The sequence below is a fragment of the Cuculus canorus genome, chromosome 20 (genome assembly GCF_017976375.1).
Source record: "Cuculus canorus isolate bCucCan1 chromosome 20, bCucCan1.pri, whole genome shotgun sequence".
In the NCBI taxonomy this organism is placed as follows: Eukaryota; Metazoa; Chordata; class Aves; order Cuculiformes; family Cuculidae; genus Cuculus; species Cuculus canorus.
The window spans coordinates 8,239,634-8,255,513 of NC_071420.1; the positions used below are offsets into that span (position 1 = coordinate 8,239,634).

Below are 15,880 nucleotides of genomic sequence, written 5' to 3' on the forward strand. Positions count from 1 at the left end.
GAGGGAAACTTGGCTCCGTTTCTGTGCCTCTTTTTCTCTGGTCCAGTGGGAGGTGTCCCTGCCCATGGCAGGGGGTTGGGACTGGATGATCTTTAAGGTCCCTTCCAACCCAAATTATTCTATGATTCATTCTATGATTCACGGAGCGTGCGGTGCCTGGCACGATGGTCTCGGATCGCAGGACGCCTCGAGTCACTCCTGGAACATAACATAAGGAAGTTGTTACAGTATATGACTATTTGAACACAGAGCCCATGAGAAAACTTGAGTTCTAAAGAAGAAAACAAAAGCACTTGTGAAATTCAAGACTTGAGCCACGGAAAGGGAAAAGCAATGAGAATCATGCCAGCGTGCAATGTAGCGTGTCAGTCCTGGGCCCCCGTCCTGCAACAACTCGAGACCGAAGACACAAACCAGCACTGAGCCGCGTGTACCACAGCCTGTTCGCAGGCACGATGTAACCCCAGGCTTGTGACCTCCTTTGTTGTGGTGTAGGCATAGGGCTGAAAATTAAACGTTTATATGGAATTTTTTTGTACGGAGAACAAGGCAGTGTATGGAAGATACATTCGATCAAAAATGCGAAGGTTTAACTCCTCAGCAATACCTGATTTGAAATCCTACCCCGAAGGACCTGAAAACATTACAGAGGATGTGTGTTTTTCCAAAACTGCTTTAAATTTACACTCCTCCTTTTTACAAAATGCATGGCTGCATGTAACTCTTCTCGTTAGTCTCTCTGGAACTTGCAAAGGGAGGGCACAAGCATCGGTGTCATTTTGATAAGGAAAGAAACTGAGATGTCAGGATGAGAGCAGAGCTGGTAGAGCTGGCAAACCAGGGGTGAAGCTGGACACAGAAGTGAGACCTCCCGTTGAAGTCCAGAGCCTGAGTCACTCAGCATCTTCTCGTCTAGCTCCTCTCCTGGTGACACTCTGTCTCCCATGGCAACTAGAGATTAGAGAGGAGACTAAAAATCTCATACCTAGAACTGTAAAGCTCAATGACTTGAGCTTTGATGTCGGGAAAATATCAGGGAAAGGCACCGAACGAACAGTTGAAGCAGAGGCGTCGGAGTCAGGTGCTTCAGGTTCTATTTTTGACTTGGATCAGCCATTTCAGTTTGCTTTGCAATGGCTTTCTCTCTGCAAGAAGGAAAATGAAGATGCTTGCGGCTGTCTCCTGGGGCTGGATTGCCTTGCCGAGGCCAGGTCTGTCAAATCTCATCTTCTGGATGATGCTCAGTTGACCTCAGCTTTGTTCTTCTCTGCTTTGCTGCCTGCATCTCCTTCCCTTGCACCTCTGTGGCGCTTCCCTGGGCCCACGTAGAGTCACAGCACCCAATCTCAGGACCACTGCCAGGTGGGAACATCCTCTGTTTCTGCATGGCTCTTCCACCATAGCATCTAACATGCAAATCCACCGCTCGCTGGGTGATCAAGGGTGCCTGTGGAGCTGGTAAAGTCCATCAGATAAAGCCATGGCCATTGCACAAGCAATTGCCTGAATTAAAGACACAACCTCAGAGCATAAGCACTGGACAGGACCCTGCGCCGTTATTTCTCCATCCAGCATCAACCCAGGCTGTGGGAATTATCAGCAGGGACAAGTGGTGATTGTCAGCTCAGCCCACCCTTCCTGCCTTGGAGTGAATTAGTTCTTAAGGCTGCAGGTGCTTTATCTTTGCTCAATTCCCTCAAAAATCCCCAGTAATTAGGGCTCTCCCCTGGTTTTGCAGGATGCACCTCCACCTCCTCCTGCCCTTCTTGCATCAATCAACCACATAAATTCAAGCGTGCTTGGAAAGCTCCTCCTTTCCCGAGCCCAGCCCTAGAGCTGCGAGGAAGGGAGGCCGCACCTCAGCCGAGCAAAAGGTGATCTTCATCATTATATCGTTTTTAAGCTCTTAAGTGTCGAGGGCTGCAGGCAAACCGCACCCTCCCCGCTGGTTTGGGTTTTTTTTCCCCACCCTCCCACCTCGCTTCCGGCGCCGCCGAGGCCCGGCAACCAAGGGGATTTTGAGCGCGGGGCGGCCCCTTTGTTCGGGCGGGCCGAGCGCCCGGCCGCACCGCGGCGGGGGGAGCGGCGCTGCCGGCTGTATCCTCCTCGGAGCGGGGCGGCGGCGGGGAGGCTGCGGGATGCCCCGGGGTACCAGCGGGTAAGGAGGCGGAGGGCAACAAAGAAGGGGATGAATGGAGCCGGGGCGAGCCCGCAGGCAGCGCTGCGATCGCATTGTCCTTGCTTGGGGAGGGAGGCACCGTCCTTGAAGGGGGGGGACGGGACGGGGATGCTCCGCGATGCCCCGATAGCCCCGGGGGAGGGATGGAGCTGGGGCACCCGCTGGGGGGTCCGAGGGGCTCCCACCGGCGTGATAGGCACCCACCCGCTCAGGGATAGAGCCCTGACCCGCACCCACCGCCCCAGGGATGCGGGACACCCATCCCGAGGGATGCAGCCCTGACCCGCGCACCCTCCTGCACAAACACCCACCCGGGAATGCAGCCCCCCACCCCGAGGGATGCAGCCCCTGACCCGTACCCACCCAGCCGAGGATGCAGCCCCCACCCTGCACCCACCCACCCAGGGAAGCAGCCCTGACCCACACCCATCCTGAGGGATGCAGCCCTGACCTGCGCACCCTCCTGCACACCCACCCAGGGATGCAGCCCCCTCCCTGCACCCACCCACCCGCCTAGAGATGCAGCCCCGCCCTGCACACACACCCACCTACCCAGGGATGCAGCCCTACCCTGTGCATCCACCCAGGGATACAGCCCTGCCCCGTGCACCCCCCCACACCCCGAGGGATGCAGCCCTGACCTGCACACCCTCCTGCACACCCACCCACCCGGGGATGGAGTCCCTGCCTTGCATGCACCCATCCACCTAAGGATGCAGCCCCCCCCCCCCCGCACACACCCACCCACCCAGGGGTGTAGTCCTGCCCCGTGTACCCATCCACTCACCTGGGGATGCAGCTGCTGACCTGCACCCACCCGGGGATGCAGCCCCTGACCCGTGTACCCACCATCCACCCAGGGATGCAGCCCCCACCCTGCACACACCCACCCAGGGATGCAGCCCTGCTCTGTGTATCCTGACACACCCCTAGGGGTGCAGCCCCTGCCCTGCACACCCACCCACCCACCTAGGGATGCAGACCCGACCTATTCAGGCACCCACTCACCTGCCTAGGGATGTAGCCCCCACCCTGCACCCACCCAGGGATGCTCCTCTGCCTTTGCACTCATCCACCCAGGACCGCAGCCCCAACCTGTGCCCATCCACACACCCACCCGGGGCTGCAGCCCCTGCCGTGCACCCGTGCACCCACCCAAGGATGCACCGCTGGCTGGGTGCAGGTTTGGTGGCAAACACGCCCGCTGGGTCATAGCGCACGGCTCCGGCCAGGAACAGCTGGAGAAGCAGGGAAGATGGAGATAAGAGTGCTTGTCAGCATTGATTGCTCAGTCCTGAGTGAGTTTTGGATTTGAATTGGGAAGAAAATCCTTTGTCTCTGGGAAGCTGGACTGCTTGCCGGGCTGGGTCTCCTCTCTGGTTCTTTAACAATCCTGATATCAACATTAACTCTGTACTGCAGCATGTGGTGGGGGTTTTGTTTGTAGGAAGATGTGTTTCTGAGGGAGGGCCACCTGGGTTGGGCTCTCGGCGTTCTTACGCTGCTCAGGTTGTGAACGGCGGGGCCGATGGAGCAGGTCTCTGCCTCTTGCATCTCCAGATACAAACCAGCAAATGGTCCAGGGAAGCATCCAGGGATGGAGGCAGAGGCATCTTATCTCCAGGGTATCTCATCAGGCTGCAGCACATTTGGGAAGTGCTGGGAGACAAAGCACTGTGTCAGCACCGACTGCTATTTGCCGCTGTAGAGCGTCACTCTCGTAGGCCTGCAAACCTTGTCTCAGAAACTCATCCTGCTGGAATGGATGTCGGGTTTCACCAGCCCACCCGTTACTGTTGGCTGGGACGGGGTTTTTTTGAGGGTGACTTGCAGTTTGAGCCGTATTGGTCTGTGTATGGACAGTGTATTTGGGTGCTTTGTTGGTCATAGCCTCCACCCCGCCACCTGCGAGCATTGCTGTACGCAGTGGTGCTCCCGGAGAGCCCCTTTATCAGCACGAGTCAGTGCTGTCCCATCATTGCTGGGGAGGGGATGCATTAAACACGGGTGCAGCTGCCTGGTCTTAAACTTAGCTCTTGAGATTTGGCGTTTGACAAAGTTACCTGCCTGCTGCCTGCCAGGGTTAGGAAGGAGAGGGTCTGCGTCGAACAGCTGACACCCAAAAAGGTGTCATAGCGCCTGCCAGAAATTAGAGAGCACCAGAATTCGATGGCTCAGCTCTGAGACGAGCCAGGAGTTAAACACGAGCACCAGCCATTACAACACATCGGAGAGAAGCTGTGCAGGAACCAGGCTGTCATCTCAGGAGCTTGCGTGGGGCTGCCTTCAATTAAGGGGAATCCGTGCGTTTCGGGAGGTGTTCTTAGGATAAGTATGGACTGGATTATCTGCTGAGGCCGAGGGGTGGTGTGTGCTGCTCTTCTGCTTGGCTTCCTGCCGCCTCTCGCCTTGCAGACTGCCGTAATTTACTCCAGCAAGTAGCAGTTCCTGGCGTGTTTCCTCTTTCTCCCCACTTGTGCTTTCGCTCTGGCAGAAGAAATGATGAGGAATCCAGTGAGGGATTTTCCAGCGTCGAGGGGTGCAGCTCTGTAAGGCTGTGATGGCAGTTCTTCCCTTGCAGGGTACTTCAAATGGATAAGGGCAGGGATTTCACCTCATTGAGGCTGCTGGTTTTATCTAGCAAAGTGCTTCCTCTATCCATGAAACTTAAGGAAATTAATATTTTTTGGGGGGGAGGGAAGGTGTTATAATTCTGGTGAGGACGAGGCTATATATTGAGTTCCATCCCCAGATATGTGGTTTCGGTACCACTTTGCAGTTTGTATACAATGCGTGGCAAGGTTCATCCACTTCCAAAGCTCTGGAAAAGGGCAGGTGTAGGTAGCTAGAGCTGAATGTGACCTGTTGCTAACCTACGTTAGACGCTGGTATACCTTTATTTATAGAGATATCTATAGATATTCGTAGAGAGATCTATTTTTGTCATAAATAACTTACAACTTATTTCCCCCTCCATCTCCCAAGGGGTCTGAGCACAAGACTGACCAAAGAATTTGCTGATGTGGGGCGAGAAAGCGTGTTTGCTGCTGCTTTATTGCTGAGTTAGCCAACAGTCTCCGGCTGTTGTTCTTTTATCACTGTTTTTGTGATATTTGCAGTACGATTTCAGGTTTTGTTTGCCTGGGAAAGCACCCTGGCTGATAGTAGTGGTGATTTCAGACCCCAGCAAGACTGGGGCTTTGTTTTACTGGTCAGTTTTCTGCAGCAACCAGATTAGTTAAGGTGTTGAATAAAGAACCCAAACTGTCCGAGGTCACTCGAGAAGCCCAGGTTAGAGAAGAGAGTCCTATTCTAATCCTGCCTTCTCCATGTGCCCATCCTTCCCATCCTGCATGAAAGCTCTTGTCTTTCTGGCTGATGCTGGCAGAGAAACACAAAGTCTGTCAGTGCATCGATTCACAAAGTCTCTTTCTGCAGTACCACCGAGCTCTTGGAGCTTTCCCTCGGCTCTTCTGGGAGGGCCCTGTGTGCTGCGTCTGTCTTTTATACTTTGTTGAACTGCAATGCTAAACAGGACAAATCAAATCCACTTTTCTCATAGCTGGATTTAATTTTTTTTGCTCTTTTATCGTTGTGCAGTAGCTCTTTCTGTAGCTACCAGTGGAAAAATGACCTCATTGCACGTGGCTCTGAGCCTGGCACCTTAAACTGATACTTATTGCTATTCCTGAAAAAAAAAAAATGCAACCAAAAAAACAAAATACCCATTAAAAAAAAAAAAAGACCCACAATATTTAAGCATGAGATTTTTTTATTTTTGGGAAATCATTCCAATGTAGTGGCACTGTTTGTTATCTCCTTCTAAATGCGTGAAACTGTGTTCAGTTTTGGGCCCCACACTACAAGAAAGACATTGAGGGGCTGGAGCGTGTCCAGGGAAGGGAACGGAGCTGGGGAAGGGACTGGTGAATGAGTCTTATGAGGAGCAGCTGAGGGACCTGGGTTTTTTTAGCCTGGAGAAGAGGAGGCTGAGGGGAGACCTTATTGCTCTCCGCAGCTCCCAGAAAGGAGGTTGTAGCGACGTGGGTCTTGGTTTCCCAATTAACAAGTGGTAGGATGAGGGGAAATGGCCTCAAGTTGCGCCAAGGGAGGTTTAGATTGGATATTAGGGAAAATTTCTTTACCAGTGGAGCGGTAAAGCCCTGGCAGAGGCTGCCCAGGGCAGTGAAGGAGTCTCCATCCCTGGAGAGGTTCAAAAACTATGTAGCCATGGCAGTTCAGGGCATGGGTTGGCAGGCACAGTGGTGTTGGGCTGACGATTGGATAGGATGAGCTTAGAGGTCTTTTCCAACCTTAATGATTCTCTAAAATAGCTGTGGTCGCTTTAGATGCACCATGAGCAAAGGTGTGCGAAGAAATCAAACCAAGCGTCGTCATGTTTTGTTGTCACAGCTTAAGTATTTTTACTACCTAAAAATATGATGCTAACTTGAACTGGCAGTGAAATTAGGTGGTACTTTCCTTTCAGTGCTTTATTTTTTGTGATGCTAATGTTTACCTGCCTGGACGCTTGTTGAGAGATGTGGTACAGATGAGCGAAGTGCTCTGCTGTGGACTCTGAGCCAACAACGAAGTCCTCGTCTCCCCATCCCTGTCTGTGCTGGGGCACATATGAAGTTTGTTTGGCTTATTTTGAGAGTTAATGTCCTGAGCTCTGGTGCTGACTCCCCTTAGAGCTCCGTTTGTGCCTGGAAAAGCCAAATGCTCATTTTTGATTAGTATTTGTACTCTGTGCCTGTCAAGTAAACACTTCAGAGAGACTTCCTAAATCCTTTGATGTGTGGGATATTCAGAGAGACAGCGACGGCTGACAGACTCAACTCTTCATCTCTGCTGCTGTTTCTTGAGTAATCCTGGGAAAAATCTTTTCCTTCTCTGTATCCGTTTCTCCCAGGTATGAAGTGGGTGATGCAGTTCTGACCTCCTTTGAGCTCTGCGAGTGAAATGCTCTGTGGATGTTGGATAGTTGGGTCTTGGAACTCTTTAATCACTTTTCTCTGCTTTTTAATCCCTCTCCTGTGCTCCCACACACAGATCCTTTAAAAAGATAATGCAAATAAAATTGTATTGCTCATATTAGAGCTCTTGGTCAGAATGAATCCTGTTTTATGTGGGTGAATAACTTTCCTAGGGTCTTCACGAAAATTTGGGGAGGCAGAAACTTCAAGAGGTGATGTAATCCTGCTGTCTGTCCAGGGTTAGGACAGTGCATCACAGTGCTCCAGGCAGAGGTTTGAGCTTTTTATTTTATTGTTTAAAAAAAATAAACGTGGGCAATGAGGGAGTTTCATAGAACCCTTAAGGTTGGAAAAGACCTTGAAGCTAATCCCGTCCAACCATAAGCCCAACCCAACCATGCCTACTAAACCATGTCCCAAAGGGTCACATCTACCTGGTTTTTGGATGCCAACAGGGATGGAGACACCCCCACTGCCCTGGGCAGCCTCTGTCAGTGCTTCACCACTCTGTCAGTAAAGAAATTTTCCCTAATATCCAATCTAAACCTCCCCTGGTGCAACTTGAGGCCGTTTCCTCTCGTCCTATTGCTTGTTAACTTGATTGAAGAGACCAGCACCCACCTCATCACAACCTCCTTTCAGGGAATTGTAAAGTGTGATGAGGTCACCTTTCAGCTTCCTCTTTTCAACCTCTCAGGACAGTCGGGCTCAAGTTGAGCTCATGTTGTAGTTAGAACTGCTGAGCGCGAGTCTTCCCCTTTGTTTTATTAGCTGTCATTGTCACTTTGTGTCTGCCTGTTGCTGTACAAAGGACGGGGACAAAGATGTTTCATTGATAAAGCCAGCACAACATCTTCTGCAGCATGAACTTTTCCTGCAACGCGTCCTGTGGAGGAGCTCCCAAACCAAGGCACCACCTTCCGATGCAGTCTCTAACAAAGGCTTTCTGTAGCTGGTCTGTTCTTTTTCTTCTTTTGACATATTCCTCCCCGCTTTATCCATTGCATCATGCTCTGAAAACTTCTGTGTCCACCAATTAGTGCTGGAAACTTTTCAGTAACCCTGACAGGCGCAAAAAGCAGCTGCCTGTGGCAACAAACAGCACTGTCTCATCCCTTGCAAATACTCCCATTTGTGACCTGCAAGCGCATCCCCAAGATGTCCTGGCTGGAGAACAAACCTCCCTACAAAGAGGCCTCTCCTGGAAGATGTTGAGGGACGCTTAGGTCATGAAATGTGTTTAATGGGCTTTTTAGCCTCTTATTTGGCTGTCATATATTGTGTGCTGTGGTACCTCAGTGGATCTCATCAGCCTTCCTTGTGAAGCCTGGTGATTAAAGCCTGCTCCGTAGCTATATTTAGCCTACAGCTATTTGTTTTATAACCAAGATCTTTACTATGCGAACTGGAGTAGGTCAGTCTGCAACCTTGAGTAAGAAGGCATCCGTGTTCATGGCAGGGTGGTTGGAAATGGATGATCTTTAAGGTCCTTTCCAACCCAAACTGTTCAATGATTGTAAGACTTCTGTTTCCCAGTTGGTAAGTTTGGAACATTCTAGATGATGACCAACACACCAGCCAGTACTAGTGGGGATTTAATGATGAACAGCATAGCACGAAATGGTTGGCTGTGGTGGAGGAAGCTGTTCTGCCTTACATCAGCCGGAAGGGGCTGAAATGGATGCTGGAGATTGCAGGAGTGGAACACCTTGGAAATGTTATATCTAAATGGAAGGTATTGTATCAGCGGCAGGGTGGGCCTTTCGTATCCTCCATCCCTGCCTGGCGTTTCAGCAGTTTGTGGAGAGGCAGGATCAGTTTTCCCTTACTGTGATGTTGTTTGCACCGGGGCTTCTCTGAGAGGGACGTCTGTGCTGGAGTTCCACCTGCAGGACCAACAGCCCGGGGCAAGGCTTCGGTCCTGTTTCTGCTGTAAAGCCCAGGTTTCCGCTGTGTACCGAATAGCATTAAATGTGTGATTGCATTGACGTGGGATCTTTTCCCAGTGCACTTGAGAGTGTGCATGTAGATATTGGCCAACGTTAGTGGAGCACAAGGGGCTTCAGTGGTGAGCCCAGCACATCCCAAGGTGTTTTCTGCTACGCCAGAACGATGTTGCATTCCACTCCTATTTTTTTTTCCCCTATCTTTTAACCAAATCATCTGCAAGTTTAAACTCGCACAACTGCACTCCCATCAGATGGGCTGTCATAACACTGCACTGCAACTGAAAACAATTCTGAGTTTTGAAAAACTTAAATGCGTGAAGAGAGAGAGGAGAAAGCAGCAATAGTAGTTGTTGCCCATTTTCAGCTCTTTATTCCTTCGGCATTTCAGTTACTGTCTACAAACCAGGGCTGGGCTGCAGAGGAGTCTTCATTGCAGGTTGTAAAAAGGGGGAAATTCTTGTGAGACCTCATCTGGGGTGTTGTGTCCAGTTCTGGAATCATCGACATAAGAAGGAGATGGAACTGTTGGAGCGGGTCCAGAGGAGGCTACAGATGATCAGAGGGCTGGAGCACCATACCAGGACAGGCTGAGAGAGTTGGGGTTGTTCAGTCTGGAGAAGAGAAGGCTCTGAGGAGACCTTAGAGTGACCTTGCAGTACCTGCTGAAGGGGCTACAAGAAATTTGGGAAGGACCGTTTCCAAAGGCTTGTAGTAATAGGACCAGGGGGAAACGGGTGCAAACTGAAGAGGGGCAGATTTAGGTTTGACATAAGCAAGAATTTCTTCGCCATGGAAGTGTTGAGGCCCTGGCCCAGGTTGCCCAGGGAAGCTGTGGCTGTCCCATCCCTGGAGGTGTTCAAGGCCAGGTTGGATGGTCCTTGGGCAGCCTGAGCCAGTGGGATGTCCCTGCCTATGGCAGGAGGTTGGAACTGGATGGGCTTTAAGGTCCCTTCCAACCCAAACTATTCCACAATTCTCTGAAATTCAAGATGGGAGAGTCCTAGGTCCTGTTTTTATTTTGTAATCAAAGTCCAGGGCAGAGGTCAGATTACAGAAGTGCACAAATCAAAATCCGTGTGTTAACCTGAGCTCTGCTGAAGAACAGATGAAGTGCCAGGGTGAACTTTAATGCTGCACTAAATCAAGCAGTCAAACCCCAGGAAATCCCAGAAGTTCAGATCCTTCTGCAGCTCTGCACGGGGTGCGCAGCATGGCTGAGTTATTGTAGAGCTCAGTTTTAATTAAAGAAATAGTTTCTCCTCTAGTTAAATACCAAGCCGTTATAACGGAATCTGTTTATCGTGTATCATTGTCTTCTCTGCGCTTCGCCTGCTCTCCTCATATTTCTTTTCCAGATGCTGTTCCATGACAAATAATGCTTTCTGGGAATAGGAAACGTGGATTTTGTCAAGGCCCCTTGAATTGCAGAGAAAGCTTTCTGTGGAATCGAGTAGGCATTGGATTAAGCCTGAATTGACCTGGAGGACAGTAGCTCTGAAATCTCCATGTAGGTTCTGTTTGCTTCCCATGTGAGCTGTGCAGTTGTGGTGTCGTGTCCCTATATATTTCTGTAGGGACGCTGTCCTCTGCTTCTGGGGCTTAAATCCCCAGGACTTTTCCCACAAACTAGAGATTGTTTTGCTCTGCAATTAGCGCAGAATGGTTGCTATCTACTGTTGGCAGTTTTCAGGAGGCGCTTTGCCAGCATGGGGAGCCTGAGCTCATCAGCAAGCCCATAATTACTCCCCAGTTTGTATATGATAACTTCCTTGAGTGTCCTTTGGGCTTCTTTCCCAGCTTTGCCTCAGGTTTTGCATTGTATTTTTTAAGAGTGCAATGGGATGGCTTTGCACTTCTTCCTTTAATAACCGTTGTTTTATAACTAAATCACAGGTCATTAGTCTATCCTAGTGGTGAGAACTAGTTTAAATACCTGAGTTTTTAAATAAAAGGCCTCTAGGCTTTCTCTTTGCGTTCTGTGCTAATTATCATGAAACTTGAGTGAGAAAGATGATGAAATGCAGGCCTTTTTAGAGGTCAGCAACCTTTCAGACAAGGAAGGGAGGCTGCATAGTGACAGCAGAGCTTTATGGCTGAAGAACCAACTGTAAGGGAGAGAAAAACCTGTTGGCTGACAGAGGATTCCAGGATCTCTGCTTTTTCCCGTGTGCAGCTGAAGAAAATAAGCTCCTTGTTTCCATTCCTGAAGTACTCTACCTCTGTTCCCTCTATGGGAGAAGGAAGGCTTTTCTTGGGAGAGGAGTCTGACCTTAATTAAGAACAAGCATCTCTTCTGTCCTCTATACTTTCAATTAAGTGAAAGGATTTAATCCTGATCTACCACGTGCTTCAGAAATGGGTTTCTGATCGCTTTTCAGAAGGACTAACTAGTTGGAGAAGTGAGAAGGCAATGGTACGATTACCTTAGATCGGATGGAACGTCTTAAGGAATTAAAAGATAAGATTACCCTTTCTTCTCAGCATAATCCCTGTCTCTATTAGCAAAGCTGTAGTTTGGCTTTATCAGATCATGTCCCTTTAGCAGAAGACTGAGCGGTTTGAGTCTGGCCATCAGATTTTGATTTCAGTGCAAAACTCTGTTCTTAAAATCCTTAGCCCGTCTTTTCAGCGTGGCCTGCGTCGCAGGATTGTGAGCCTGGGCCACCAAATCTTTACCTGATAAAGGTACTCTGGCATGCGGTCACTTGGGCAGTAACGTGTCCTAGAGGAATGACTTGAAGAGTTGGAGCTTTATTGCGTCAAAGAGCTCGTGTTCCTGAGAGTGGGGAAGGTGCAGAAATGCTTGGAAATATGAAGTGGATGCAACTCGGAAACAAGAAGTCAAAGAACTTTGTAACTTATTTAAAAAAAAATAAAAATCAATCTCTTTAGGTCAGTACAGGTTTTGTATTGGGTTTAGGAAAGGAATTCCAGAGTGGGCACTGAAAGCTTTTTGTCTTTAATCAACGTGCTTATTGTTAAAATGAGTGAAGAGCTCCTGCGGCGATGGGTTAATGGAATTCTTCTCTAGCAGTTTGTTTTCAGAGACGTGTTGGGCTACAGGTATTGTTTTCAGCATTTACAGAACTTCATGTTGGAGGTTTCTGCAAGCAGTCGTGCTGGTTTCAGTGAGACCTTTTGCGCAGGGAGTGTGACACATGAGAGAGTGCATTGCTGGAACAGGCAGTTGTGCACCCTGTGGGGCGCAGAGGTTGTTCTTGGGTTGTGTGGAGGTAGGTTACCCTTGTCCAGAGCCCCAGAGGTTCTGGAGTGACAAAAGCCAAGGGACTGAACCCAGAAACCTCTTCAAGGCTCTGTTCGCTTTCTGAAATACAAAGCTAGAACACGTGTAGAAAATTGTTCCTGCTTTTATGTTTAAGTCTTCTGAACGTGCATGCAAGGGATTGTGTTGTAACCATAGTGCTGGTGGACCGTCCTCAGCGGCATGTTGTGTGACACATGGGATTCTCTTCCTTGTAGAGGATGGGGATTTACCTTGCAGGCGTAAAATGCGCTTTCTGTTATTCCATATGGAGTCGCTGTAATTACGCTCTCAGAGCAGCTGCAGACAGGATTCCTGGTCTTTCCAAGCTGTGTCTTTATGACTAATGCAAGAGTGTGCCGATTCATCTTGTGATAGCCCTTGTAAATGGCTGAAACGCTCCTTGCAGATGTGCTGCCATTGGGCTGCATCCCAAGCCCTGTGGTTCCTCATCCTTAGTGTGAACATGAGGAAAGGAGGCAGTGTTTTAAGTAATGCTACAAACAATTGCTTTGCAACCGATTATCTTAGATGGGAGTAGGTAAAACCACAGAGGCTTCATTGTATAAACCTTTCCCTATCCAAATAGTGGTCTTTGAAGTCATGGATTATTTGTGTGAGGCGCAAATGTTTAGGAAAAGTGTTTTATTGCTGCTTTGCATTGTCTTTGATTATCATCAACCTTCTGTACTGCATAACCTTGACTTCCTTCTGTCTGGCAACTCAGTGCTATTCTTTATCTCTTTTTATGGGCCTTTGTCCTGAAAAGAAGTGTGTGTGTGACTAACTGCAAACTTCACTTTTAGCTTCTTACATGCGGATTCCAAATTTAAAAGGTTGGAAACCTAAATTTTGGTACTCACTTTTTGGCTGTATATTTAGTGTTAAGAAATAAGGAGTTAGTTCCCCACAAAATATTGTATACACACAACTGTTAGAGCAGTGTTCAGGTACAGCCAGTCTAAATCCCACTTGGGTCTGCATTCACAGTGAAATTCCTCTGCCTTCTGTAGGGTTTTGTGTTGAGTAAACACTTCTTGCATCAAGATCCATCCAGAAGGAAGCGCCAGGCGAAGGGTGGGATTCAGGCCGACTCAGTCTGGTGTCTGGAATCTTGTTCTGTGTCTTGCAGTTGTTTCATTTGATATGTCGGGGTGAACGGATCCTCAAATTAGTGTGTACCCAGGGGACCTTTCTTCTGGGGAGCGCACTGCATCTGCGAGTCTGCTTCGTTGCTTATGACCATCTTGAACAGGGTGGTATTCCACGTGGTGAGCAAGTACTTGTGTGCCTTGTTGAGAGCAGGAGGGATAGGTCAGCACAGGAAGGATATAGATTTGGTCAAGTGAGTCTGGGGGAGGCCATGGAGATGATCCAAGGGTTGGAGCACCTCCCTCTTGTTCAGGGCCAGGTTGGATGGGGCTTGGAGCAACCTGATCCAGTGGGAGGTGTCCCTGCCAATGATAGGGGGTTGGAACTGGGTGGGCTCTAAGATCCCAAACCCTTCTATGATTCTATGAAGCAGAGAAACTTGTGCATAAGCTGTTATATATTGCCAAGATTGACAAAGGCTTTTGCTTCCAACCTTTGTTTTGTTATTCCTCTGCTATGTTTGAGAAATAATCGAAGTCTAAGCATCTCCAATTGTTTGTTGGTTTTAATGTGAGCTGTTCTCATGCCTGGCCAGCGCTGTGCGTGCTTGCTTATCCAGAGATATTGGTCCTAGTGAAAGGTATGTTTTGGATGTACATCTGCACTTGGTTGAGGACTGTTCCACTCTTTGAATCTGAGCCCAGGTGACTCAGATCCAGCTGTCCCCTTTTCTAATGGAAAGATAGAGAACAGAATGTTTTGGTCATTTGAAGCAGGCTTTCATATTGTACATTCCTGAGATGCTTTCTTGGTTGTGGGAACAGACAGAACCATTCATCTCAGTATGGAAAGATGCAGGAAGAATCTAGCGGAGATCTAGAAAATCCTTATAATCTGTGTCAGCTTGGAAAAAGAAGAAAAACAAAATCAGCAGAGCTGGTGGCCCTGGAGTATCCACAGGGGCAGATGGAGTTTTGGTACAGTGTATCTGGAGAAAGTCAAATTTCCACAGGATTGTATGGGAAGGCAAAGCTTAACTTGTGCAGGTAATATAGGGAGTAGGATAAAGAAAATGGCCATGTGTTTTTTATGCTGCATGTGGCATCATATTTGCCTGTGTTGAGCATCTACTGCTGGAAACAAATATTTTTCTAAAGGGTTCTGCTAATAGAGCCTGTTGGGGTGCTGAGAGGACGATACAGGAGCTCAGGGCAAGTTGTTATCGCTAATGGAGCAGGGCAGTGCCCTGTGGAGATACTGGCCGATGTCCCACGCCGAGGATGTTTCTGCAGTACAAAAGCTGCATCACTCAGTTGGACGATAACGCGGGACTTGGCTGGCTCAGGGCAGTGCTGCTCTGGGTGGTGAAGGTGACCTGATGGTGTGATTCAGAGGAGCTCCATCCTCAGCATTTGGAGCTGCTTGAAAATCTATTTGTATATTTTTATGTTGAAATCAGGGAAAAATCAGTGATATAGAAGAAAGATCTGTCCCTAGCAGCAGGTGTAGATGTCTTTAAAGATGTCCCAGGTATTTATTTTTATTGATGTATTTCTAAAGAGTAAAATTGTCTCACGTTCATCCTCGTTTCCCTGTGAGATAATGAATGTGCAGGTGTATGCTAAGGCAGTCATCCCTGTTTTCTGGCTTTGGTGATTGTGCAGCTCTTGGAGATGAGGGTGAACTTGGAATACGTGAGTTCCCCCCCATCAGGCTTTGCTATGCACCGAGCGAGGCTGGGCACACAACGGGGATCTGGGGGTGATGTGGGGTGGCCCTTCGGAAGGTTTAGAATCCGGTTTGTGTGGCGTGGAGCCCCCGGTGAGCATGGCACTTAACTGGTCACGGTGATTTTATTTCTGGATGAAAACAGCTATCTGTCCAGAGGGCAGCTTAATTAGTAGCCTGTGGAGTTTATTTGTTTTTCAGCATTAGTATGTTGAAAGCAAATGTGTTTGCATAAAGGGTTCTGGTAGAAATCGTTATGCAGTGGGAATGCACTTCCTCCCATTTCTCTCCCACTACGTAAAAATAAAATCCAGCCATCCTGAGAAGAAGGAGAATACCACAACATCCTGTGAGTGGTGTGGGAAGCTGAGCCTTGGGGATACTGAGAATGAACTTCAGGGACGGAGAATGAATTGAAGTTCCATGTCTCATCATAGATGAGCAGCAAAACGGAGGAAAAACCTAAATTTACTGTCTCCCTAAAGCCTGGGTGGTTCTATCTGCAAAGTTTGGGATCCAGGGACTCCCTCCAACAGAGACCTATCAAACGGTAAAATGCTTATGTTCTTCTGGCACCCTTTTCTGCTTAAATTCTGCCTTACTACTCTTCTATCCTTCCCCCGTGTCCTTTTATCCTTCCTCCATCCACGTTCCTGGTTGTGGATTCGCCCAGCTGTCAGGTTTTATCTGG

The 15,880-nt window shown here is 48.8% G+C and overlaps 1 protein-coding gene across 4 annotated transcripts in view; it reads left to right on the plus strand.

Moving 5' to 3' along the window:
• The first annotated feature begins 1,761 nt into the window (after positions 1-1,761).
• Positions 1,762-15,880, plus strand: part of CLIP2 (CAP-Gly domain containing linker protein 2) — an 81,188-nt gene continuing 67,069 nt past the window's right edge. For 2 of the 4 annotated variants that reach the window (XM_054085025.1, XM_054085029.1), the window contains exon 1: positions 2,013-2,158. The gene's annotated coding sequence lies outside the window, so the exon portion shown is untranslated. Of the gene's footprint in view, positions 1,875-2,012; positions 2,159-15,507; positions 15,740-15,880 lie in introns of those variants that run through there. The other 2 variants (XM_054085026.1, XM_054085027.1) reach the window with 2 other exon arrangements.